The following is a 26,851-nucleotide window of genomic DNA, read 5'->3' on the forward strand; positions in this document are numbered from 1 at the left end:
TAGCAGTCGCATGGTCTGCCGCTATGGTAGTTACACCCCTGCTCTTATCTTATGCCAGAATATTGGTGCCAAAAGTGGCAAATTTTTGCTCCCTTTGGGAAAGCATGTCCAGACACATTTTAGATTACAAAATCTGAAATCTACGCAAGGTCCTAGCTAGAGTAGATTTAAGATTCTGGTCAGCAATTCTGCCGAAATGCACCAAAATTATTGAGGTGTGAGCTTCTCTCACGCTTCTACCGCTAAGAAGATCAAAACTGGTATCACGGTCGGCGTGACTATCACATACGTGACACAGAGGGAGGGAACGAGGAAGGCCCTGCCCAAGTGAGAGGGAAGGTGGTGACCCCTGACTCACCTTGCGGCTGGTACCTGGCTGCCCTGACGTCCCTAGACGGGTTCCTCACCCGTACGCCGATCACGTGCCTAAAGCCCTGGCTTTCCCTGAGCTGAGCCCTAGATAGTGAACAGGGCGGTGGGAACACTAGTCCGCACCACTAGCTTTAAGGGAAAACACCAAGGGGAGGACAGACAACACGGACTCAACATATAATCCCAGGTGGGCGACAACAGGAGACAAAAATAAGCCCAACAGGGATCCGGAGGGTAGCACTCTGGAACGACAACCAGGTTTCACAACTCCAGTGGGTCAGTATAGATGTCCAGGCAGGAAGCTCTATAACTGGCAACTAGAGAAGTGTGAGGGGAGAATATAAGGAGGTTGGGAGTGGCAGACAAGAAACAGCTGAGGAGGAGAAGCTACGGATCCCTGAGTGAGACAAAAAGGATAGCAAGGCAAACACAGAAAACAATCACTAAGAAACAACGTGATCTTTAGATATAGAGCGCGCAGCCACCCGCTGCGACTTCCTGACCCCGGGTATAACGGAGTCAGACATGGCTCTTGATACCCTCGTGACAACTGGCATTCAAAATTCCAGTCGACAAATCTCCCCCTCAGTTTTTAGTGGAGCATAGCACCTGGAGAAATGTGAATAATATAAAGACAAAAATAAAATAAAACCGGTGATAATTTAAATAATATTAAGAAATATTTAGGGATGAGCGGGACGAGCTTCAGATCCTAGATCTGAAGTCGCTTCGCTCAAAACTTTGGTTTAATGCTGTATGGAGATCCGTCTCTGTACAGCATTAAAATGCATGGCCTCCGACGAGGCGTAGTGAGTTATTACCGAAGTCTGAGTTATTACATTCTGATAGTATAAGGCCCTATGGTGCATGGTGTTGCAAATAAGGATTTTTGTGGTTCATTGTGTCACATCTTCCTGTCACCACTTTCTAAAACAACATCACAGTTATAGAAATATTTGACAGTAAAAATCATAAAATTAACCCAAACTAAAATTATTAATACATTTGCCCTATTGTGCCATATAGTGCCCAGTTAGTGGCAGTGCCCAAAGATGGATATGGTATAACTAAATATTGCAACCCTGGGTATCTGCTATATTCTTTCTAGAAATATCCATGCTGTGCCCAAATAAAAAGGGCATTAAAGAGCACATTATTTACCTATCAGAGAGTCAACCACGGCTTAACTAATAGCTTATGTCTGCCCTTCTTCCTAAGTCTCTTGTACTGTGAGGGAGAATGATGCTGCACCCTACTGGTATCAGTTGGTAAATGTAGTTATGAATCATCTGCATTACTAGTTTTACTATGCAGACGGTTTCCTTATCTTGATGATCCTCCCAACTGGGGTGGATACCTAAGGGCTCATGCACACGACCGTTTGTATTTTGCGGTCTGCAAAAAAATGGATCCACCAAAAATACGGATGACGTCTGTCACGGTTTGAATCTCTCTGTGACAATGGCCACACCCATCTGCCTCCCAGCCAAGCTTTTGAACTAATCCCTGCTTACCTCATTTGCATAGCCAATCAGAGGGGGTTTTACAATTTACCAATTGAAAGAGGTGTTCCAACTGTCAATATAAATACACTGCTCAAAAAAATAAGGGGAACACAAAAATAACACATCCTAGATCTGAGTTAATTAAATATTCTTCTGAAATACTTTGTTCTTTACATAGTTGAATGTGCTGACAACAAAATCACACAAAAATTAAAAATGGAAATCAAATTTTTCAACCCATGGAGGTCTGGATTTGGAGTCACACTCAAAATTAAAGTGGAAAAACACACTACAGGCTGATCCAACTTTGATGTAATGTCCTTAAAACAAGTCAAAATGAGGCTCAGTAGTGTGTGTGGCCTCCACTTGCCTGTATGACCTCCCTACAACGCCTGTGCATGCTCCTGATGAGGTGGCAGACGGTCTCCTGAGGGATCTCCTCCCAGACCTGGACTAAAGCATCTGCCAACTCCTGGACAGTCTGTGGTGCAACGTGACGTTGGTGGATAGAGCGAGACATCATGTCCCAGATGTGCTCAATTGGATTCAGGTCTGGGGAACGGGCGGGCCAGTCCATAGCATCAATGCCTTCATCTTGCAATAACTGCTGACACACTTCAGCCACATAAGGTCTAGCATTGTCTTGCATTAGGAGGAACCCAGGGCCAACCGCACCAGCATATGGTCTCACAAGGGGTCTGAGGATCTCATCTCGGTACCTAATGGCAGTCAGGCTACCTCTGGCGAGCACATGGAGGGCTGCGCGACCCTCCAAAGAAATGCCACCCCACACCATTACTGACCCAATGCCAAACCGGTCATGCTGGAGGATGTTGCAGGCATCAGAACGTTCTCCACGGCGTCTCCAGACTCTGTCACGTCTGCCACATGTGCTCAGTGTGAACCTGCTTTCATCTGTGAAGAGCACAGGGCGCCAGTGGCGAATTTGCCAATCTTGGTGTTCTCTGGCAAATGCCAAACGTCCTGCACAGTGTTGGGCTGTAAGCACAACCCCCACCTGTGGACGTTGGGCCCTCATATCACCCTCATGGAGTCTGTTTCTGACCGTTTGAGCAGACACATGCACATTTGTGGCCTGCTGGAGGTCATTTTGCAGGGCTCTGGCAGTGCTCCTACTGTTCCTCCTTGCACAAAGGCGGAGGTAGCGGTCCTGCTGCTGGGTTGTTGCCCTCCTACGGCCTCCTCCACGTCTCCTGATGTACTGGCCTGTCTCCTGGTAGCGCCTCCATGCTCTGGACACTACTCTGACAGACACAGAAAACCTTCTTGCCACAGCTCGCATTGATGTGCCATCCTGGATAAGCTGCACTACCTGAGCCACTTGTGTGGGTTGTAGACTCCGTCTCATGCTACCACTAGAGTGAAAGCACCGCCAGCATTCAAAAGTGACAAAAACATCAGCCAGGAAGCATAGGAACTGAGAAGTGGTCTGTGATCACCACCTGCAGAACCACATCTTTATTGGGGGTGTCTTGCTAATTGCCTATAATTTCCACCTGTTGTCTATCCCATTTTCACAACAGCATGTGAAATTGATTGTCACTCAGTGTTGCTTCCTAAGTGGACAGTTTGATTTCACAGAAGTGTGATTGACTTCGAGTTACATTGTGTTGTTTAAGTGTTCCCTTTATTTTTTTGAGCAGTGTATATGTGATGCATTCAATAAAGAATTTAGTCAGTTTGAACTCACATACAGCCTGACTGGTGTAAGTTCTGTGAGAATTAAAACGACACGAGCGGTCGTTTGAGGCCAGATCATCAACGGCGGAACCAGCAGATATTGTGGTCACATCAGGGAGTGCCGTGAGAGCAGAATAGAGCGAGCAGGGGCTCGTTACAACGTCCGTGTGCATTCCGTATTTTGGGGAACGGAACAGCTGGCCCCTAATAGAACAGTACTATCCTTGTCCGTAATGTGGCCAATAATAGGACAAGTTCTATTTTTTAGCGGAACGGAAATACGGACATATGGAAACGGAATGCACACGAAGTAAGGCATCCTGCACACGACCGTATGGCTTTTTCAGTATTTTGAGGTCCGTTTTTCACGGATCCGTTGTTCCATTTTTTGTTTCAGTAGTGTTTCCACTTCCGTTCTGTTTTGATATTCCGTTTTTCTGTTTGGTTTCCGTTTTTGATCTGTTTTTTTGCGGCTCGCAAACGAAACGGAAGCATACAATAATGTTTAAACAGTAAGTACATAAAAAAATTGGGCTGGACATAAAATTTTCAATAGATGGTTCCGCAAAAACGGAATGGATACCGAAGACATATGGATGCATTCTGTATGTATGCCGTTTATTTTACGGACCCATTGACTTGGATGAAGCCACGGATCGTTATTTGAGGGCAATAATAGGACATGTTCTATGTTTGAACGGAACGGAAATACGGAAATGGAAGGCATACGGAGTACCTTCAGTTTTTTTGGCGGATCCATTGAAATGAATGGTTCCGCATACGGTCCGCAAAAAAAAAATGGAGCTTACACGGCAAGAAAATACGTTCGTGTGCATGAGCTCTAAGACTTTTGGGACAGAGTGATTTAGTCTCAAACAAGAAAGGCATTGAAGTCTTATTAGATGCATATCCTTCTTAGGGTTCGTTCACACGAACGTATTTTGCGTTCCGTATACAGGCCGTTTTCTGCGTTCCGCATACGGTCCGTATATGGAATGATTCATTTCAATGGGTCCGCAAAAGATGCGGACAGCACTCTGTGTGCTGCCCGCATCCGTTGCTCTGTCCCGTGGCCCCGCAAAAATTATGAGTCCTGTCCTATTCTTGTCTATTTCGCGGACAGCTGTCTCACAATCTAAATATATCTCTATCAGTATGTCTTTGGAGTGTGGGAGGAAACCTGATTACCCGGAAGAAACCCACACAAACACGGGGAGAATGTACAAACCCCATGCAGATGTTGGTCTTGGTCAGATTGGAACCTAGGACCCCAGTGCTGCAAGGCACCAGTACAACGTGCAAACAGTTGTGTGCATCATTCATACACTGTGAAGTACAGGACTGGCATTGTGTGACAGATTGAGGATAATTTACTACGCTCATCATGGTAGTTTTGGTGGGAAAAATTTTTGTTTTCCAACTTTTCAATATTTTGTTGCACTCGCTTTTGTACGCCATTCATGCAACTGAGGAGTAGCAGGGACGTGGCAGGGAAGTGTCGGAGGCAATCTGCCCCGCCAAATTCACTAACATTTACCCCAATAACATTTCCAGGAGTAAATGACACCTGAAACTAGGCGCACAGACTGCCGGAGGATTTAAGATGAAGCGCATCCCTCCTCAAAAATTTGGCACATTCTCCGACAGCGCAGGGGTTATCAAAGACCGGCGTAAAACGTTGGTGTTTGATAACTGACCCCCAATGTGTTTAGAAAAGGCTGACCAACAGTCACTGCCCAGAATCTACAGTCAGCAGCAGCTTACATGGAATGGAAACTCTCAAAGTCTCAACATAACAATGAGTTAAAAAACTGAGTCACCCTTTCCATTTATATCTATACAAATGCAGCACACATCAGGTGACATGTCAATCTAGCTCCAGTTCGAAGCATGTGACTGAAGTTTGCATTTTCAATGACACGACTGGCTGTGACACTGTGTTGAGGATGTTAGTCAAATTAGTAAAAGTCTGTTTAGCATCAATTGCTTACAAAAATAGATAAAAACCCACAGAATGCATCATTATAAAACTTCCTTTACACAATCTATGGCCTAGAATATATAAATCATTCTCAATAAATATTTATCATAACTGTACGAAAATATTTATGATAAATACTATAATGTCTTAACCATAAGCTAATATATGACACCAGATATACCCTGTCATTTTCTTCACTTATCACGGTGCACTTGCTTTTCACTATTCTTTTCACTCACCTTTTGTGGTCTTTCCCACATCATACTTCAATAAGCGCATTTTTGCCCTTTATAAAATATAATCTTCATCTTTAGTTTGGTCAGATACATGGTTGGACCTGATGATAGGGTCCTCTTTATGACACTGTGAATTTTGACACATGAGCTGTATGTGTATAATCTCCTATTCTCATGATTGTCACATCGGCTCATTCTATGGGTGCTTACATGGCTGCTGTTTCATCAGCAATGTTTGTACAATTTATTTCCTAACTGGGTGTTTCTATGTTTCTATATATATATATATATATATATATATATATATATATATACACTGCTCAAAAAAATAAAGGGAACACTTAAACAACACAATGTAACTCCAAGTCAATCACACTTCTGTGAAATCAAACTGTCCACTTAGGAAGCAACACTGAGTGACAATCAATTTCACATGCTGTTGTGCAAATGGGATAGACAACAGGTGGAAATTATAGGCAATTAGCAAGACACCCCCAATAAAGGAGTGGTTCTGCAGGTGGTGACCTGACCACTTCTCAGTTCCTATGCTTCCTGGCTGATGTTTTGGTCACTTTTGAATGCTGGCGGTGCTTTCACTCTAGTGGTAGCATGAGACGGAGTCTACAACCCACACAAGTGGCTCAGGTAGTGCAGCTTATCCAGGATGGCACATCAATGCGAGCTGTGGCAAGAAGGTTTGCTGTGTCTGTCAGCGTAGTGTCCAGAGCATGGAGGCGCTACCAGAAGACAGGCCAGTACATCAGGAGACGTGGAGGAGGCCGTAGGAGGGCAACAACCCAGCAGCAGGACCGCTACCTCCGCCTTTGTGCAAGGAGGAACAGGAGGAGCACTGCCAGAGCCCTGCAAAATGATCTCCAGCAGGCCACAAATGTGCATGTGTCTGCTCAAATGGTCAGAAACAGACTCCATGAGGGTGATATGAGGGCCCAACGTCCACAGGTGGGGGTTGTGCTTACAGCCCAACACCGTGCAGGACGTTTGGCATTTGCCAGAAAACACCAAGATTGGCAAATTCGCCACTGGCGCCCTGTGCTCTTCACAGATGAAAGCAGGTTCACACTGAGCACATGTGACAGACGTGACAGAGTCTGGATACGCCGTGGAGAACGTTCTGCTGCCTGCAACATCCTCCAGCATGACCGGTTTGGCATTAGGTCAGTAATGGTGTGGGGTGGCATTTCTTTGGAGGGCCGCACAGCCCTCCATGTGCTCGCCAGAGGTAGCCTGACTGCCATTAGGTACCGAGATGAGATCCTCAGACCCCTTGTGAGACCATATGCTGGTGCGGTTGGCCCTGGGTTCCTCCTAATCCAAGACAATGCTAGACCTCATGTGGCTGGAGTGTGTCAGCAATTCCTGCTAGACGAAGGCATTGATGCTATGGACTGGCCCGCCCGTTCCCCAGACCTGAATCCAATTGAGCACATCTGGGACATCACGTCTCGCTCTATCCACCAATGTCACATTGCACCACAGACTGTCCAGGAGTTGGCAGATGCTTTAGTCCAGGTCTGGTAGGAGATCCCTCAGGAGACCGTCCGCCACCTCATCAGGAGCATGCACAGGCGTTGTAGGGAGGTCATACAGGCACGTGGAGGCCACACACACTACTGAGCCTCATTTTGACTTGTTTTAAGGACATTACATCAAAGTTTGATCAGCCTGTAGTGTGTTTTTCCACTTTAATTTTGAGGGTGACTCCAAATCCAGACCTCCATGGGTTAAAAAATTTGATTTCCATTTTTTTCTTTTGTGTGATTTTGTTGTCAGCACATTCAACTATGTAAAGAACAAAGTATTTCAGAAGAATATTTAATTAATTCAGATCTAGGATGTGTTATTTTTGTGTTCCCTTTATTTTTTTGAGCAGTGTATATATATATGGGTGTATATATATATATATATTTATATTCCCTGTACGTTTTTCACTGGCATTGTCATTGTTATTATTATAAATATTATTTGATATTGATTACCTAACCATTTCACTATAAAGCTACTTGTCATGTATATTGGCATGCCTTTGTTTAGGCATGACATCATCATCCTGCATTGTCCCCTATTGTTCTGCATATGGATAAGGTGCCACATATTGTATACATTTATGTTTCTGCCCCTTCTAGCAATAGATCCTCCTTTGCCCTCCCTGCATGACATGCAGTGTCCAGTTCCCTTCATTCATTCCATCTCTCCTCCTCCGTGTGACGAGCGGATCGTGCGCTCCACCTTCTATTGTGGAGCGCACGATGCGTTCCACCATGCGGTCCATTGCGGCATCCGGCTTCCGGTCATGAGTTACTCACATCCGGTGCCGGAATGCTGCATCGTCCACACCTTTACTCATTCCAGGATGGTGTGGGTCATGATGCCAGCGCACCCCTTGTTGTTTCTTCTATGTGGCCGTGATTTCACAGGTGGAACGCATGTGCGTTCCACCTATTAACTATGTGGACTTCCTACTTTCGGTTTCCGGCCATGCCTCGCTCTGCACATCCACACATGGTGCTTATGAAATTCTACTGCACAGGTGATTACCATCTAAGTTTTATCTACTACCTCATATAAAGCGATGCCCCAGCAGTTACTCCTTACCCCTGAGGAAGCCGGATTGCTCCGGCGATACGCGTTGGGCGCTTTCTCATTTTCTCCAGGTCCACTGCACCAGCTGTTCATGTAGGTTTGGCCCCTCTATTGTGACCATATTCAGGTCTGTTTGTATTTTTAGAGGTCTCACCTTATATTACATTCTCTTCATGCTTTACATTGATATTCTCATATGCTGGTTTTCATTATTTGTGCCTATGGTGGGGCAATTCAATGGACCTGTATGTGCTGGTTACATAATATTTACTGCATACCGCACTTTGTTCTAATTGTATACAATTTTTTAATGTGTCTGTTGGTGTGTCTAATAAACTTTATATACTTTTTATACTGATTCATTGTCGGATGTGCATTCATGGGGTGGTTCTGATGACCCTCTCTTGGGTTAGGTCTTATTGTTTCATGCTTGTTTTCACCGCCCCTTGCACTCCGCATACTACTTGGTGTGCCCCCTAACCTTGTTACTAGATATACCCTTGTCTAGTATTATCGCCATTCATTAAATCTGCGCACGTCATAGATTAATGCTGACCACCACCAATGTCTGCTGCTGACATTTGTGAATAGTAATAACAAGGTTTTCAAAGAACATTGCTTTAATTTACAATTGAAACTGTAGTAACTGGAATGGGGGGACTACAGTACCCAGAAAGATTATCAACATTAGGGTTATTCACTTTAGAAAAAAGACGACTGAGGGGAGGTCTAAGGCCTCTTTCAGATGGGCGTTGCGGGAAAATGTGCGTGTGCGTTGCGGGAACACGCGTGATTTTTCCGCGCGAGTGCAAAACATTGTAATGCGTTTTGCATTCGCGTGAGAAAAATCGCGCATGTTTCGTACCCAAACCCGAACTTCTTCACAGAAGTTCGGGCTTGGGATAGGGGTTGTGTAGATTGTATTATTTTCCCTTATAACATGGTTATAAGGGAAACTAATAATGATCGGGTCTCCATCCGGATCGTCTCCTAGCAACCATGCGTGAAAATCGCACCGCATCCGCACTTGCTTGCGATTTCCACGCAACCCCATTCACTTCTATGGGGCCTGCGTTGCGTGAAAAACGCAGAATATAGAGCTTGCTGCGATTTTCACACAACGCACAAGTGATGCGTGAAAATCACTGCTCATGTGAACAGCCCCATAGAAATGAATGGGTTGGTATTCAGTGCGGGTGCAATGCGTTCAACTCACGCATCGCATCCACATGGAATACTCGCCCGTGTGAAAGGGGCCTAATAACTATGTCTAAATATATTAGGGGTCAGTGGCGCACCGACAGGGGGGGGTCTAACGGATCTAGACCCCCCCCCCCCAAACCATTCATTTATTTATTTTTTTATCCCTCAGTGCCGCACTGCCAATCGCCACAGGCGGCGCAGCCCTGGTTCTCATTGCGGGTGGTGGTTGGGAAGCAGTCGGAGATGAGTGCTTCCATTGTGGAAGCGCTCATCTCCATATTAATCTGTATCAGCGTCCTCAGTACAGCGATACAGATGGCTGTGCTGAGGCGTCTCCCTTCCCCGTTCTTCAGATAGGCTGTAGGCACTAGTGCCTGCAGCCTATCAGAGGCCAGCTCAGGCGGCGAGATGACGTCATTATCATCACTCCGCCTGATCTGAGCAGCACACAGTGGCGGACACAGGCCAGAAGAGGCCTGCATCGCATCGCTGCTAGCCTCATGAAGGTAAGTATTAGTGTTTTTTTTTTTTTTTTTTATAGATGGCACATTATAGGGGGCACCTGGTGACACTAGGGCATTTCTTACTGGCCCATTTTTTTTGGAGGGGGACACTATGGGGGCATTTATTTCTGGCCCATTTTGGGGGGGCATTTTTTTACTGCCCCATTTTGGGTAAGCACTATGGGGCATCTGGTGGCACTATAGGGGCATTATTTGGGGGCACTATGGGGGAGTGGAGCACTATGGGAGCATCTGGGGGCTCTAAAGGGGCTTTAGTATTGGCAAATTATGAGGGGCACTATGGCATCTGGGGGCATTTTTTACTGGCACATTATGGGAGGCACTATAGGGGAGAGAGGCACTATGGGGCATCTGGTGGCACTATAGGGGCATTATTTGGGGGCACTATTGGCTTTTTTTTACTGGCACATTATAGGCGGCACTCTGGCATCTGGCACTAAGGGGGCACTTTTTACTGGCACATGGGAGGCACTATAGGGGAGAGCAGCACTATGGGGAATCTGGTGGCACTAAGAAGGGGCATTTTTTACTGGTACATTATGGGGGCACTATGGGGGAGAGGAGCACTATGGGGGCATCTGGTGGCACTAAGAAGGGGCATTTTTAACTGGCACATTATGGGGACACTATGGGAGAGAGACAACTATGGGGGGATCTGGTGGCACTAAGAAGGGGGATTTTTTACTGGTATATTATGGGGGCATCTGGTGGCACTAAGAAGGGGGATTTTTTTACTGGAACATTATCGAGGCATCTGGTAGCACTAAGAAGGGGGATTTTTTACTGACACATTATGAAGGGCATTAAGAAGAGGCATTTTTTACTGGCACATTATGGGGAGAGGAGCACTATAGGGGCATTTGCTGGGGGCACTATAAAGGGGAATATTTTTTACTGGCATATTATGGGGGGCACTATGGGGAAGGGGGGAGGAGCACAATGGAGGCATGTGCTGAGAGCACTAAGATGGGGTATTTTATACTGGCAAATTATGGGGGCACTATGGGGAAGGGGGAGAGGAGCACTATAGGGGCATTTACTGGGGCACTTTATAGGGGTATTTTATACTGGCATCCATTATGGGGATATTAGCTCAACTGCGGGCACTAAGCAGGAGTATTTCTTGTACTGTCATATTATAAGGAGAAATATTACTACTAGGGGGCATTATGGTGAGCTTTACTACTACTGGGGGCTATGGGCAACATGATTACTAGTATGGGCACAATGGGTGCATTATTACTACTAAGTATGCTCTGCCAGATAATTATTTCTATTGGTGGGAATTTGGGGAGCACTGTTACTTTGGTGGGCACCCTGGCACAGTATCAGCTTAGCACAATTATCTTTGGGGACATTATGTTTATACTATTAGTGTCCGGGATACTATTTACTGGGCACAGTTATTTTTTTTAGAGCACTGTGTGCCAATAATTGTTGATGGGGCACTTTCTGTGTAGTACTAATATTTTTCAGGGGACAGTTTCTGCAATATAGTATTGGGGAGCACAGCGGGCACAGTATTGGGGGTGGCAGGATGGGGTATTCAGAAGATGTGAAGATGATGGAAAAGTGGTAAACTAATGTCTGTTTGTCAATCTCTGCAGAGACGGGGGATGGCTGAAAAATCATCATGACGGTCTGGTCTGAATGGAGAAGATGAGGAAAGAGAACATCTACATCAAAGGTGACATCAATGGATGTAAGAGGTACAGTTGCAAGAAAAAGTATGTGAACCCTTTGGAATGATATGGATTTCTGCACAAATTGGTCATAAAATGTGATCTGATCTTCATCTAAGTCACAACAATAGACAATTGCAGTCTGCTTAAACTAATAACACACAAAGAATTAAATGTTACCATGTTTATATTGAGCACACCATGTAAACATTCACAGTGCAGGTGGAAAAAGTATGTGAACCCTTGGATTTAATAACTGGTTAAACCTCATTTGGCAGCAATAACTTCAGCCAAACGTTTCCTTTAGTTGCAGATCAGACGTGCACAACGGTCAGGAGTAATTCTTGACCATTCCTCTTTACAGAACTGTTTCAGTTCAGCAATATTTTTGCGATGTCTGGTGTGAATCGCTTTCTTGAGGTCATGCCACAGCATCTCAATCGGGTTGAGGTCAGGACTCTGACTGGGCCACTCCAGAAGGCGTATTTTCTTCTGTTTAAGCCATTCTGTTGTTGATTTACTTCTATGCTTTGGGTCATTGTCCTGTTGCAAAACCTATCTTCTGTTGAGCTTCAGCTGGTGGACAGATGGCCTTAAGTTCTCCTGCAAAATGTCTTGATAAACTTGGGAATTCATTTTTCCTTCGATGATAGCAATCTGTCCAGGCCCTGACGCAGCAAAGCAGCCCCAAACTATGATGCCCCCACCACCATACAGTTGGGAGGAGGTTTTGATGTTGATGTGTTGTGCCTCTTTTTCTCCACACATAGTGTTGTGTGTTTTTTCCAAACAACTCAACTTTGGTTTCATCTGTCCACAGAATATTTTGCCAGTACTGCTGTGGAACATCCAGGTGCTCTTGTGCAAACTGTAAACATGCAGCAATGTTTTTTTTGGACAGCAATGGCTTCCTCTGTGGTATCCTCCCATGAAATCCATTCTTGTTTAGTGTTTTACGTATCGTAGATTCGCTAACAGGGATGTTAGCATATGCCAGAGACTTTTGTAAGTCTTTAGCTGACACTCTAGGATTCTTCTTCACCTCATTGAGCAGTCTGCAATGTGCTCTTGCAGTCATCTTTACAGGACGGCCACTCCTAGGGAGAGTAGCAGCAGTGCTGAACTTTCTCCATTTATAGACAATTTGTCTTACCGTGGACTGATGAACAGCAAGGCTTTTGGAGATACTTTTATAACCCTTTCCAGCTTTATATAAGTCAACAATTCTTAATCTTAGGTCTTCTGAGAGCTCTTTTGTGCGAGGCATAATTCACATCAGACAATGCTTCTTGTGAAAAGCAAACCAGAACTGATGTGTGTTTTTTATAGGGCAGCACAGCTGTAACCAACACCTCCAATCTCATCTCATTGATTGGACTCCAGTTGGCTGACACCTCACTCCAATTAGCTCTTGGAGATGTCATTAGTCTAGAGGTTCACATACTTTTTCCACCTGCACTGTGAATGTTTACATGGTGTGTTTAATAAAAACATGATAACATTTAATTATTTATGTGTTAGTTTAAGCAGACTGTTATTTTCTATTGTTGTGACTTAGCTGAAGATCAGATCACATTTTATGACCAATTTGTGCAGAAATCCATATCATTCCAAATGGTTCACATACTTTTTCTTGCAACTGTATGTGGCACTATGTAGGAGAGGAGATGCTCATTGATCCAGGGAGTTATTTTGATCCTGATTGGAGTTGGGAAGGAGTTTGATAGCTGTAGGCTTTTGGGACATGCTGGGAGTTGTAGTTTTGCAACAGCTGGAGGGCCGCAGGTTGGGCATCCCTGATCTACACTTTTACTCCTGGCATGGGCTGCAGGGACTGAAAAAACCAGCACAGGCTGCACTGATAAAGCGCTCCAGATCACTACGGGAGACCCACACTGGAAGTACCTGGGATCCCACTGTATTATGGCATTGTACTCATTTCCAGCTAAAAATCATTTTTTTAAGTTGATCTTTATTACAAATAAGGAGCAAATGTTTCTCTGTACAGGGCTGAGATGCTCTAATAGAGGGATCTCTCTTTTCCGTCAGTCAGCTAATCTGACGGGCACCTTATCTCTGATCTCTGACATTATAAACATTCATTATAGCTCAGTTCTTATCTTACTGATAAGAATGTGGCTTAAATAAGTGTTTATGACCTCTTAGTAAATTAGAGATAAGAGTTATTAGATGATCAGCACAAAGTGAAAGTAAAAATAACATTCAGACAGCTAGACAGTTAACCCCCTTGTGACAGAATGGCTCAATATTTTTAATAAAGACCAATGGAAAAAATTATTTTTAGCCCAAAATGAGTAAAATGTAATCATAATTATTTGTTTTGCCTCCGGAGGTGTATAAAGCCTTTAAGTAACTAGCTATGTCACATCTGTATATAACAAAATAAGTTCATGTTTTAAGTGCTCTGTAACTTCAGAAGCAGATAAACCGGTTTATTTAAATTGCCCAACTTAGTGATAAAGTGATTGCTGCATTTACTATGTATACGTGACTGAAAATCAAGTTGTTCTGGTTCCTGTGATCACATTATGAAAACAAGCAGCTTTCCATCTGATGTAGTTGATGTCTTGACTAAGAAGACATTCCGATTTATCATCAAACTGCAAACATCACAACAAAGTCATGATCACTACACCAAAGAGGATGTCTAAGGAAAGTATTTCCGCCTGTCAGTACATGAAGAGTCCTCAAACATAACAAATGTATATTTTGCCTCTAGAAGCATAAAAAGCTTATAAAGAGACTAGACATTAATAATCACATTGCCCCAGTATTTTCTAGGATTTGCTTACTGATGGCCTATCCTGAGGATCAATATGAAATTGGAAGGGGTTTGACACTCCACAACCACGAGGGTCAGCTGTCCAGGAGTAGCTCCAGTGTTTAAAATAAGCGTCAGACCTATACAGCTCTGTCCATTGTGTACTAGATGGTGCTGGTTACTGCAGCTTTGATTGGGAGCAGCAGTGAATTAGCTAGCTCTGTCCACTACACAGTGAATGAATCTGTGTAGTTCCAGCGCCAGAGCTACTCGGAACAGCATATTGTGGGATGCAGGGTATTGAACCCCTATGGATCTGATATTTGTCGCTTATCCTGACAGTAGGCCATACAAATAAAAATCCTTCAAAGTGGTTATCCACGTATACATTTTCCCATTCCCTGTTCTTGCCCTGCCAGGCCCTGCAAATTACTAATGCACTTGTGCTACTTTTTATCTCTAGGGAAAATGGCCACATGACTGCCCCCTTCTGTGGAGACTGGATTTCCTCTGATATCACAACCAGGTCTCCCATGATGCCCTCTTTGAGAATCGCCACCTGAAAACAGTACTTAGGCGATATGATTCATACATATAACCATATTGCGGATTTATGTTCTGCATATTGTGGTAAATTTTGTAACATAAACAGCACATATATCAGTACTAATCAGTGCGGGCGCCACGTTGTGACACGGGCACATTAGCTAAAGGCATCGCTGCCTTTTTGAGGACTTCTAACAAAGCAGTTTACAAGTAGATTTGTTGAGCAAACACATTTATTTCTTGGCAAAGTGCACTGTAAAGTAAATCATGGATTTTGGATGGAAATGGATGGAATTTTAGCTAACAATAAAAACCAGAATGACATGTTAAGCTCAGAGGCATATTGAGTAGATGTGCCTAGTCTGTACAGATGCTCGTACAGGTAAAAATAACAACTCGAAGGTCTACAACATGAAATGGATTTGAGGAGTGGAAACTCATTTATGCAGTAGACATTACAGGGGTTGACCAGGATTAGATAAACATTGATGCTTTTTTCCAAAAACAGTACCCAAAGCCTGTATGTAGCATTACAAATTAATCTCATTCACTTCAATGAAGCTGCTCTGCACTACCAGACAACCTGTGGACAGGTGAGGTGGTGTTTTCTTAATCCTGGACAATTCCTTATAGCCCCCCCAATGCCTCACCCTAGGGAACCAGGGTCAGATTTTGATGACTACTGCTTCTTCTACACTCTCTATACCTAGGAAATGTATCATAGACCACCAACTTTGTCATTAGGTAAGAAATGTCAGATGACCAGGAATGACATAAGTTGTCAGTGGTGCAGGAATGTGACCTTTATGTCTGTAAAAGTTTTTAAATGAGTACATAAGATTACTGTGCGTGTGCTTCGGGCAGTTTACTATGGCGTGTGTCCCCTGCACCAACTAATTAGAAGATTCATTCTTTTGACCTTGGCCTGAAAGTTGGTTATAAATATTCATAAGTTTTGCTGTAATGTAACCCATCCAAAATTAAGCAGAATGAATGCTTTAGATGTTCTGCAGCTTAAAACCCCCCACTAGAGGCTACATATTTATAGAAGTTCAGAAGGCAGTATTCGCCTTGATGAATGGAGAAACTGGTAATATCTGAAGAATGCAGTTGAGTAAGTCTACAACTTTTAGGTCCCAAAAAATATTTAGCTTTGCTGTGAATACAGCCTGAAAGACAAGTAACGCAGAAATGTTTAGGTCCAATTATGCTTTAAATCACTTTCCTCCATGCCAGGAGCTATTATTGAGCACTGCTGACATAACTTTATAGCACTGCTAGGACTTGGAACTAGAGTCACAATTATATCACTGGAAGATTATACTAGGTTAAAACCCATAGGCTTTAGGCTAGGTCTACACGACAACATTTGTCGCGCAACAATAAGTCGCGCGACAGATAGGGCACAACTACACTGCAACATTTGTCACACCAGTGTCGCGCGACAATTTTTATAATGGTAGTCTACGGTGTTGCAATGCGACATCTCAAATGGATTTTTTGAGACTGTCGCAGCATGTCGCAGTCGCAGCATGTCGCATGTCTCAGTGCGACACCATAGACTATCCTTATAAAAATTGTCGCACGACATTGGTGCGACAAAATGTCACGCGACAAATGTCGTCGTGTAGACCTAGCCTTAGGCTACATGTTGTTTTGGTCCGCATCCGAGCCGCAGATTTTACGGCTCGGATTCAGACTTATTTACTTCAATGGAGCCACAAAAGATGCGGACACCACTCCATGTGCTGTCCGCATCCGTTGTTCCGTTCCACGGTCCGCAAAAAATATATAAACTGTCCTATTCTTGTCTGTTTTGCGGACAAGAGTAGGCAGTTATATTAATGGCTGTCTGTGCAGGCTCTGCAAACTGCAGGAATGCACATGGACGCCATCCATGTTTTGCGGATCCGCAATTTGTGGACCGCAAAACACACAACGGTCGTGTGCATGTAGCATTAGGCAATTTTACACAAGCATATTCAGTCCGGGAAACACATGTGAGAGCAGTATTTCCCAGGCCGAATGCTGCTCCCGTGACACAAACTCACGACATTATAACGATTTATAATGCTGTGAATTCCAGCCTGACCATGGCTGCACTGAATTGTACTCATGGCATTATCTTAATACAATTCAGTAGATCCGAGGTCTGGCAGGAACCCACAGCATTATAAATCATTATAATCCTATGAGTCTGTATCACAGGAGCAGAATTCAGCATGGGAAATGCTGCTCTCACACAGAGCGTGTTTCCCAGACTTAATACGTTTGTGTGAAATTGCCCATAAGGTCTGTGATTAGTAGAGCAAATGACATAAACATAAAACAGAATAAAAAATCTATAAATATGGTATTGCTGTAATCATACTAAAGCTAATAGGATTTTACTGCACTTTGTACACTTGAAAATGCATTTTTATTTTCATTCCAGCCACAAATAATTTTTTGCAATTTCTCAATACATGATATAGAACATTAAAGGTTGCCATTAAAAATTACATATCGCCCTGCAAAAAAATCAACACCCACAGTTATGTCAATGTAAAAATAAAAAGTTATGTCACCTGGAGTTCTGGTAGGAATAGATTAAAATGTTGCTTCCAAAACTGGCTTAGTCCTTAAAGGGAATCTGTCAGCAGTTTTGACTATGTAAACTAGCTGAGAGCACTAGGTAGGGGATAGGAAGAACAGTACAAACAAACTTTTTCTGGAGCTTTTATTATCAGGTGTAGTGTGAATATGAACTTTTATTCTGCCAAGCATGGCTCTTGCAAATGTCCAGGAGGTGGTGCTTCATTGTGAAGTGCTATATGCTTTGAACTGCTTCATAAACTTCCCCTCTCTGAGTGACAGCTGTAGAGCTCTTCTGGGTGGGCGCTACAGCTGTCACTCACAGCAAAGGAGAAAGGCTTTTAAGCAGTTCAGTGCAGAGAACGCCATGCCGTGGTTGGGATGGGGACACCTTGTGGCAGCGTACTGTGCTGATATGTGACTAGAGATGTCGCGAACATAAAATTTTTCGTTCGAGAAAGGCGAACGCGAAATTCCGCGAATGTTCGCGAACCGCCATAGACTTCAATAGACAGGCAAATTTTAAAACCCACAGGGACTCTTTCTGGCCACAATAGTGATGGAAAAGTTGTTTCAAGGGGATTAACACCTGGACTGTGGCAAGCCGGAGGGGGATCCATGGCAAAACTCCCATGGAAAATTACGTAGTTGACGCAGAGTGTGGTAAGTTGAATTCACAATGCGATTAATATAACCTGCATTAATCGCATTCCGATTACAATTTAGATCTGAGTTCCTAATGGTTGTATTGCTAGAATTGACGAATATAACGAATATAGCACTATATTCTCAATCTTCGTTATATTCTAGCAATACAACCATTAGGAACCCAGCTCTAAGTTGAATTCGCAATGCAAATAATATAACCTTTCATTGCGATTACAACTTAGTCAAATTTGTGACACTGCAGCTTCAGAATGAATCTAAGATGGATGCTGTCCTTGCTTTTTGATAGAAGGTGGGAGGGTCTGGGAGGGAGGGTATGCTGATTGGCTGGAATGTGTCTGCTGACTGTGAGGTACAGGGTCAAAGTCTGCTCAATGATGATGTATAGGGGGCGGACCGAACATCGCATATGTTCGCCCGCCGCGGCGAACGCAAACAAGCTATGTTCGCCGGGAACTGTTTGCTGGCGAATAGTTCGGGACATCTCTATATGTGACCTGCAGAGGGATCACATTAACTCATTAAAACCAAATTGCTTTGTTTGGTGTTCCCTGTTAATGGCCACAAGGTTTTGCAGGTTACTGAAAACTGAAAAACAACTCAGTTAATATGATCCCATCCTTGGCATGGCCATAGTGCATGTCTGTTCCCTAAAAGTTTCCATTCATGTTACTCCTGATAACTATAGCTCCTTCTCTCCAAAGGCACTACCGACTGCTGTCAGCAGTTTTGCATCGTTGACTGCTGCTGACAGACTCCCTTCAAGGGGTTAAATGTTCATCAGTATATATTTTCTAACACTGAGATTTGTTTTACACAGATATTTGGAAGCAGCAAACAATAAAATTGAATGCCATGCTACCCTGTTATGTGATATATTGCACATAACATTTACTGATTATGGAGGAGGCATCTGTTATAAACAGCAGATTTCCCACTTAATCCAACTGAAGGATTCTGCAATCAGGCTTAAAAACAAATGGATGATGTGTACCGTAGAAGGGACAGATCGCTCAAGCACAGCAGATTTCTTCAGACACACTACTCTGTAGCCTATTCCCTATTCTCCACCATAAGAAGCACTTCCACAGCTCTCTGGATGATTACATAGAATATTTAAATTATTAAACCAGTACTGTAATTCTGTTTTCTATATATACAGTATTAAATATTTTAATTTAAACAAAGGCAAATGTAAAGTGAATGAGGAGTGTATAATCACATTCTTCTGCTATTACAGGCTACAGAATATATAACTCCTGGTTATTGCCATTAGTGCATCTGTGACTACACAGAAAGAAGCAACATCCTTCATAGTGAATTTGCCTTACTGTTAGATCTAATTATGTAATGCTGAAAACGAAATCTTCTAACTGTATCTGAGCTACTTTGGATGAACAGGAGGTCCATGCAAACAACAAGGGCATTACTAGAAATCACAGAGCACAATATCAGAGATTGGAATGGTTCCCTCTTCTATCTAGTTCATAGTTGGTATAGCTACATTCAAATTTACTGGAGGAGTAGACAAGTGGAGGACCCTAGCAGATATTTCCCAAAAAGCAGTGGGATTGGATTACATTGTAATAGTCGTGGTGCATACACTGTCCAGTCTGGTAGTGAATTGGTCATTTAGCTCCTAGTTTCTAGAAGGTACTCATACTTTTCGAGTTTTGTTGCCGATAACCACAGGGAGATACAAAGGCGCAGTGACATTTTTTATCTTTTATGGCCATGTGGTCTGCTATTTTTCATGTTAGGTATCTGGAGGAATGCTCCTGCATCATGTCATCTCTGGTTTCTAGTCTAGTTGAGGTATGGAGGAAAGGAGAACTGTGTGAATTGTATTGGTGCATTTTTTTGCCCTTTGTCCAGAATAGATACTAGTTGTTCTGGCAATTTAGTAATGTCTGCGCTATGTTTTTAAAAGGTTAAACTGTTTAAGCCTTTTTCACACGTCCATGACTATGATAATGTCAGTCGTCCTTACATGAAGATGTCTGTGGTGGGTTCATTGTTGGTTGGTGTATCATTTTTTTGCCCAACACGAGTCATCGGTATTCCACATCCACATGTACTGCGAGGCTGAAAAAGGGATTTCCAGAGCATCTCTTACCAATGGTCAGTAAAAACCACTGACAGAACACGGATGCCATCTAAGTCAGTGTTTTTCAAGAAACAAAAGACTTTAATGGGCATGTTTGCTCTGCATCACGGACCAAAGTAGTACATGTCTCCTTTACTTTTCCACTGACGCATGGTCATTGGAAATATAAGGATGTGTTAATAAGCATATGAAAATCATTGTATACATATGCTGCCCGTGGAGAACATGAATAGCACATGTCCGCGATTTACTGATGTTTGAAAAGGCCTCACAGAAGGGTGCTATATTTGTCCCATTACATATAGTAGTTATACTGTACATCCTATATATTGCTTTATGTAACGTGGAGTACTTCCAATATAGGCAGACCACGTAGCTGCTATGGGGCCCATGGAGGAAGGGAGCCCGCTGTGCAGAAAAGGCCCTGCCGCCTGATTACACTTACTGTACATTGCTAGGTGTGAGAAGAACGATATGGAGAAGGACCTGCGATGATCTCATCATGGTATGATCAGGGCAGGAACACAGAGCTTAGCAGGTGAAGGACCTGTGATGATGTCATCATCATGTGACCAGTGCAGGAACACGGAGCTGAGCCATGGAGAGAAAAAGTGGTGAACAAGCTGTGAGATGTTATGTGAAGGGGAGAAGCTTCTGTGCTGTGCCTGGAGGAGAGGTGAGTGGTGTGCTGGGACAGCCCATAACATCCTAGAAATACTGGGGGTTGTAGTTTTGTCCTACTGTATCCCACTCCATGTAATGTTCACTGATTTCCTATAATAAAAATCTGGACATGCTGGGAGTTGTAGTTCTCTCCTCTTATAATATCCACTGATGCTGTATAATAACAGTCTGGTAATGCTGGAGGTTGTAGTTCTCTCCTCTTATACCTTCTCCCTGTAATGTTAACTTGTGTTCCATAATAACAGCCTGGACATGCTGGAAGTTGTAGTTCTCTCCTATTTTACCCTTCCATGTATTGCCCACTAATTCTCAGCAATAAGGCCTGTTTTACACTGCCGGCAGTAGTTCCAGCAGGCTGTTCCAGCAGAGAATAACCTGCTGTAGATCTCTGGATCTTGCATTACTGTAGGTTACCAGAATGCCTGCTGTCCCCATTGTACCCAGAGAGCTCTGGCAGGCTGTACTCTGCCAGAACAGTTTGCTGGAACTATTGCCAGCAGTGTGAAACAGTCCTAGACTGTTCATGATGAGACTTGTAGTTCTCTTATCACTAAATGATGTTCTGCAGCAGCTGAGGTGTGTATTAGGCTTTGTTCACATCTGTGCCAGTGATGTTCGCTTTTCTGCTCTGTCATAGGAGCACAACAGCGAAAATCACAATACTGCCGGATCTGGCGCATCCGGACATGGGGGCCCAATTCAGATTCTTGCTATGGGGCCCAATGATTTCTATGTACGCCTCTGACAGTGGTTTTCCAGTTACAAATACTTAATATTAGCTATGCCCTTTCCAATATGGCACTGTGGTAGAATATGTCCCAGATCCCATTATTGGTGGAGAAGGACATGGTGCTGGCCCTTTGCAGTGTGAGAGCGCAAAGGCATATGATTACCACGTGCCTCACACAAGTGAGTGGCTAAATGAAAAATTTCTCGCATTTGAGGAGTTCAGGATCTTTGTTGGGTAACTGCTTCACTCCTGAGCCAAGTTCATTTAAGGCAAAATTCTGGATGGAAACCATAAGGGTGTGCCAGCCCCGTCAGAATCAAAATGCAGAAAAAAAGATTTTTCACATCCTGGAGGCTTGTGATGCCTTCAACATGCTTATATATATATATATATATATATATATATATATATATGTATATACACACTGCTCAAAAAAATAAAGGGAACACAAAAATAACACATCCTAGATCTGAATTAATTAAATATTCTTCTGAAATACTTTGTTCTTTACATAGTTGAATGTGCTGACAACAAAATCACACAAAAATAAAAAAATGGAAATCAAATTTTTTAACCCATGGAGGTCTGGATTTGGAGTCACAATCAAAATTTAAGTGGAAAAACACACTACAGGCTGATCCAACTTTGATGTAATGTCCTTAAAACAAGTCAAAATGAGGCTCAGTAGTGTGTGTGGCCTCCACGTGCCTGTATGACCTCCCTACAATGCCTGTGCATGCTCCTGATGAGGTGGCAGACGGTCTCCTGAGGGATCTCCTCCCAGACCTGGACTAAAGCATCTGCCAACTCCTGGACAGTCTGTGGTGCAACGTGACGTTGGTGGATAGAGCGAGACATGATGTCCCAGATGTGCTCAATTGGATTCAGGTCTGGGGAACGGGCGGGCCAGTCCATAGCATCAATGCCTTCGTCTTGCAGGAACTGCTGACACACTCCAGCCACATGAGGTCTAGCATTGTCTTGCATTAGGAGGAACCCAGGGCCAACCGCACCAGCATATGGTCTCACAAGGGGTCTGAGGATCTCATCTCGGTACCTAATGGCAGTCAGGCTACCTCTGGCGAGCACATGGAGGGCTGTGCGGCCCTCCAAAGAAATGCCACCCCACACCATTACTGACCCAATGCCAAACCGGTCATGCTGGAGGATGTTGCAGGCAGCAGAACGTTCTCCACGGCGTCTCCAGACTCTGTCACGTCTGTCACATGTGCTCAGTGTGAACCTGCTTTCATCTGTGAAGAGCACAGGGCGCCAGTGGCGAATTTGCCAATCTTGGTGTTCTCTGGCAAATGCCAAACGTCCTGCACAGTGTTGGGCTATAAGCACAACCCCCACCTGTGGACGTCAGGCCCTCATATCACCCTCATGGAGTCTGTTTCTGACCGTTTGAGCAGACACATGCACATTTGTGGCCTGCTGGAGGTCATTTTGCAGGGCTCTGGCAGTGCTCCTCCTGTTCCTCCTTGCACAAAGGCGGAGGTAGCGGTCCTGCTGCTGGGTTGTTGCCCTCCTACGGCCTCCTCCACGTCTCCTGATGTACTGGCCTGTATCCTGGTAGCGCCTCCATGCTCTGGACACTATGCTGACAGACACAGCAAACCTTCTTGCCACAGTTCGCATTGATATGCCATCCTGGATAAGCTGCACTACCTGAGCCACTTGTGTGGGTTGTAGACTCCGTCTCATGCTACCACTAGAGTGAAAGCACCGCCAGCATTCAAAAGTGACCAAAACATCAGCCAGGAAGCATAGGAACTGAGAAGTGGTCTGTGGTTACCACCTGCAGAACCACTCCTTTATTGGGGGTGTCTTGCTAATTGCATATAATTTCCACCTGTTGTCTATTCCATTTGCACAACAGCATGTGAAATTGATTGTCACTCAGTGTTGCTTCCTAAGTGGACAGTTTGATTTCACAGAAGTGTGATGGACTTGGAGTTACATTGTGTTGTTTAAGTGTTCCCTTTATTTTTTTGAGCAGTGTATATATATATATATATATATACACACACACACACACTCACACAGATATATGACTTTCAATGACTTTACAACTGCGCTCTCTCTCTCTATATATATATATATATATATATATACACTGCGTGCAGAATTATTAGGCAAATGAGTATTTTGACCACATCATCCTCTTTATGCATGTTGTCTTACTCCAAGCTGTATAGGCTCGAAAGCCTACTACCAATTAAGCATATTAGGTGATCTGCATCTCTGTAATGAGAAGGGGTGTGGTCTAATGACATCAACACCCTATATTAGGTGTGCATAATTATTAGGCAACTTCCTTTCCTTTGGCAAAATGGGTCAAAAGAAGGACTTGACAGGCTCAGAAAAGTCAAAAATAGTGAGATATCTTGCAGAGGGATGCAGCACTCTTAAAATTGCAAAGCTTCTGAAGCGTGATCATCGAACAATCAAGCGTTTCATTCAAAATAGTCAATAGGGTCGCAAGAAGCGTGTGGAAAAACCAAGGCGCAAAATAACTGCCCATGAACTGAGAAAAGTCAAGCGTGCAGCTGCCAAGATGCCACTTGCCACCAGTTTGGCCATATTTCAGAGCTGCAACATCACTGGAGTGCCCAAAAGCACAAGGTGTGCAATACTCAGAGACATGGCCAAGGTAAGAAAGGCTGAAAGACGACCACCACTGAACAAGACACACAAGCTGAAACGTCAAGACTGATTTTTCTAAGGTTTTATGGACTGATGAAATGAGAGTGAGTCTTGATGGGCCAGATGGATGGGCCCGTGGCTGGATTGGTAAAGGGCAGAGAGCTCCAGTCCGACTCAGACGCCAGCAAGGTGGAGGTGGAGTACTGGTTTGGGCTGGTATCATCAAAGATGAGCTTGTGGGGCCTTTTCGGGTTGAGGATGGAGTCAAGCTCAACTCCCAGTCCTACTGCCAGTTTCTGGAAGACACCTTCTTCAAGCAGTGGTACAGGAAGAAGTCTGCATCCTTCAAGAAAAACATGATTTTCATGCAGGACAATGCTCCATCACACGCGTCCAAGTACTCCACAGCGTGGCTGGCAAGAAAGGGTATAAAAGAAGAAAATCTAATGACATGGCCTCCTTGTTCACCTGATCTGAACCCCATTGAGAACCTGTGGGCCATCATCAAATGTGAGATTTACAAGGAGGGAAAACAGTACACCTCTCTGAACAGTGTCTGGGAGGCTGTGGTTGCTGCTGCACGCAATGTTGATGGTGAACAGATCAAAACACTGACAGAATCCATGGATGGCAGGCTTTTGAGTGTCCTTGCAAAGAAAGGTGGCTATATTGGTCACTGATTTGTTTTTGTTTTGTTTTTGAATGTCAGAAATGTATATTTGTGAATGTTGAGATGTTATATTGGTTTCACTGGTAAAAATAAATAATTGAAATGGGTATATATTTGTTTTTTGTTAAGTTGCCTAATAATTATGCACAGTAATAGTCACCTGCACACACAGATATCCCCCTAAAATAGCTAAAACTAAAAACAAACTAAAAACTACTTCCAAAAATATTCAGCTTTGATATTAATGAGTTTTTTGGGTTCATTGAGAACATGGTTGTTGTTCAATAATAAAATTAATCCTCAAAAATACAACTTGCCTAATAATTCTGCACTCCCTGTATATATATACACACACACACTCACACAGATATATAGATATATATATAGAGAGAGAGAGAGAGCAGTTGTAAAGTCATTGAAAGTCATTGAAAAGGTCAATTAAAAGTTTCTTGCCACAGTTTACTTAACTTGTTAAGAATCAAGATGAGGATTGTTACAAAGAGATATTGTCAGAATCAAAATGCTGAAATAACAAAAAATTCCTAAGATTTGTCCCAGTGAATCATGTGGTTTATGTAAAAAGATGATACTAATGTTTAAACCAGGATGATTTGCAAAGTGTAACCAACGTGACTGACTCATGACTGAAATTCTTTTATCTTATACTGGTTTCTCAACCACAGTGCACTAATGTAGAGAATCTTATCGTTAGAATTGCTACATAAAACTAATACTTTAAAGAAGAAAACTATACAGCACCTGGTAATGCAGCAGGAAGAAAGAATGATAACCCTGCAATGTCCTATGCCGCCCAGCGTAGAATGCTAGGAGTGAGTTTGAGTCATTCCAGTGGCTCTCGCTACCCATTGGTTGTTACCACTCACACCCCTGTTCATTGTTCCCATCAATGTGCTAGCCTATTATTAAGAGAACAACCTCTACAGCAGATATTCACATTCAGCGTGTCTGTTTCTAGGTATTTTCTAAGCGAATGCATACCTTTTAGCACGGTTAAAGAACAGGCTTGGCATTCCTGCTCAGCTTGTTAATTGCATGTGGATGATAAGCTTAGCAATAACCTATACGTACACAGAACAAGACCGAGCTGACAAATTAATTTCAATCTACACCTTCTATTCACTGAAAGGTTTTCCACACTAATCAGTCCAAGAAGTTACTATGTCATTTATCATGGCCTTATGCACACAGCAATGCGTAGACCCCTGGACGGTAGCATCTTACTGAGACACCCTAGAAGCAACACTCATAGGGGCAGAATAATCATGCCTTCACTCCCGAATTCTTTTAGCATTTTTACATCGCTCACTCCAGTTTTGCCATTGGGGTGGAAAAGTGAGTTAGCTATGTTAATGAAATTTCACTCCAGATTTATCATTAAGACTTTTTTTAAAAGTCGCAATCTCATTCCAGTAGGAGGCTATAGGCGGAAAACTGGAGTAGCTTCTCTAGGCAGAAGTTTTAGGTTTCAGGATAAGACAAATTTATCAAACAACATGCGACCTATGATAGATGTGGCATAAAGAACTCCAACTCAAGGAAAACTGACTTTGAATATTCCTCTTATCATAAATTCCGCCCATAGTGTACAGGCATCTCGCTAACGCCACCTCTTGGAAG

At 43.4% G+C, this 26,851-nt stretch overlaps 1 protein-coding gene across 3 annotated transcripts in view; it reads right to left on the reverse strand.

Moving 5' to 3' along the window:
• The window catches only part of LOC120981019 (monocarboxylate transporter 2-like), a 135,094-nt gene that overhangs the window by 82,669 nt on the left and 25,574 nt on the right, over positions 1 to 26,851 (reverse strand). Inside the window, exon 1 of one of the 3 annotated variants that reach the window (XM_040410473.1) lies at positions 25,973 to 26,086. The exons of the other annotated variants lie outside the window; for them this stretch is intronic. The gene's annotated coding sequence lies outside the window, so the exon portion shown is untranslated. Of the gene's footprint in view, positions 1 to 25,972; positions 26,087 to 26,851 lie in introns of those variants that run through there. 3 annotated transcript variants of the gene reach the window in all.

The sequence above is a fragment of the Bufo bufo genome, chromosome 1, assembly GCF_905171765.1.
Source record: "Bufo bufo chromosome 1, aBufBuf1.1, whole genome shotgun sequence".
Taxonomy (NCBI): Eukaryota; Metazoa; Chordata; class Amphibia; order Anura; family Bufonidae; genus Bufo; species Bufo bufo.